The 2001-nt window shown below is 39.2% G+C and overlaps 1 protein-coding gene across 1 annotated transcript in view; it reads right to left on the reverse strand.

Annotated features, from left to right (window-relative positions):
* Nucleotides 1–2001, reverse strand: part of HAO1 (hydroxyacid oxidase (glycolate oxidase) 1) — a 67177-nt gene that overhangs the window by 36467 nt on the left and 28709 nt on the right. The gene's annotated exons all lie outside the window — the stretch shown is intronic.

Consider the following 2001-nt stretch of genomic DNA (forward strand, 5'->3'; position numbering starts at 1 on the left):
CACCAGGGAAGAGATTAACATTTAAATCAGTAGACTTTACATAAAGCAGATTACTCTCCATAATGTGAATAGGCCTCATCCATTCAGTTGAAGGCCTTGAAAAAAAAGACTGACCTTTCTGGAGGAAGAGGGAATTCTGTCAGCAGATTGCCTTCACATTCAAATACCAACTCAGCTTTTCTGGGGTCTCCAGTGTGCCAGCTCTAGATTTTGGACTTAACCAATTTATACATTTGTATGAGCCGATTCCTTGAATCTCTCTCTCTCTCCATTTCTCTATTTCTCTGTTTCTCCCTTGTCTCTCTCTCACAGTCCCTCTCTCACTCCTCCTTCCTTCTCTTTCCGTTACAAGGAATAACATTTGCAGACTCAGAAAGTTTATCAAGATATATTAAGAAACCAGAGAATTCCCTGGTGGTTCAAGATTCTACCCTCTCACCACAGAAGCCTGGTTTCAGTTCCTGATCAGTGACCTAAGTTCCATGCAGCATGACCCCCTGCCCTCCACCGTCCTCTTTCCCACCCAAAAAAATAGGAGAAGAAAGAAAAAAAATCTCCAAAATAACTGGTATACCATGATTTGTACGAATGTGATTATTGGTGTATGAACCTAAACAAACTAATTGTTAATGATAGGTGAGGGTGGGAGAGTTTATTTTTTCTTCCTTTATAACTTTTTAAATTTTATCTTTTAAAATCTGTTAAAAATGCATTTGCCATTTACATTGTCATTTAAAATTTTATACAATTCATATGTTAGACACCTCAAACAGACATCAGTCACCTCACAACCTTTTAAACAAGATATCAAGTAATGCCTCAACCAAAACACTGAAGAAGCTGAAGTTGAAAGGTTCTATGAAGACCTACAAGACCTTCTAGAACTAACACCCAAAAAAGATGTCCTTTTCAATATAAGGGACTGGAATGCCAAAGTAGGAAGTCAAGAAACACCTGGAGTAACAGGCAAGTTTGGCCTTGGAGTACAGAATGAAGCAGGGCAAAGGCTATTAGAGTTCTGCAAAGAGAACACACTGTTCATAGCAAACACCCTCTTCCAACAACACAAAAGACGACTCTACACATGAATGTCACCAGATGGTCGACACCAAAACCAGACTGATTATGTTTTTTGCAGCCAAAAATGGAGAAGCTCTATACAGTCAACAAAAACAAGACGAGGAGCAGACTGTGGCTTGGATCATGAACTCCTTATTACCAAATTCAGACTTAAATTGAAGATAGTAGGGAAAACCACTAGACCATTCAGGTATGACTTAAATCAAACTCCTTATGATTATACAGTGGAAGTGAGAAATAGATTTAAGGGACTAGATATGATAGATAGAGTGCCTGATAAACTTGGATGGAGGTTCCTGTTCCCATTGTACAGGAGACAGGAATCAAGACCATCTCCCAAAAAAGAAATGCAAAAAAGCAAAATGGCTGTCTGAGGAGGCCTTACAAATAGCTGTGAAAAGAAGAGAAGCAAAAAGCAAAGGAGAAAAGGAAAGATATACTTATTTGAATGCAGAGCTCCAAAGAATAGCAAGAAGAGATAAGAAAGCCTTCCTCAGTGATCAGTGCAAAGCAATAGAGGAAAACAACAGAATAGGAAAGACTAGAGATCTCTTTAAGAAAATTAGAGATCCAAAGGGAACATTTCATGTAAAGATGGGCTCTATAAAGGACAGAAATGGTATGGACCTAACAAAAGCAGAAGATATTAAGAAGAGGTGGCAAGAATACAGAGGAACTGTACAAAAAAGAGTTTTAGGACCCAGATAATCATGATGGTGTGATCACTCACCTAGAGCCAGACATCCTGGAATGTGAAGTCAAGTGGGCCTTAGAAAGCATCACTACGAACAAAGCTAGTGGAGGTGATGGAATTCCAATTGAGCTATTCCAAATCCTGAAAGATGATGCTGTGAAAGTGCTGCACTCAATATGCCAGCAAATCTGGAAAACTCAGCAGTGGCCACAGGACTGGAAAAGGTC

Source organism: Bison bison, unplaced genomic scaffold (assembly GCF_000754665.1).
Source record: "Bison bison bison isolate TAMUID 2011002044 unplaced genomic scaffold, Bison_UMD1.0 scf7180017864063, whole genome shotgun sequence".
In the NCBI taxonomy this organism is placed as follows: Eukaryota; Metazoa; Chordata; class Mammalia; order Artiodactyla; family Bovidae; genus Bison; species Bison bison.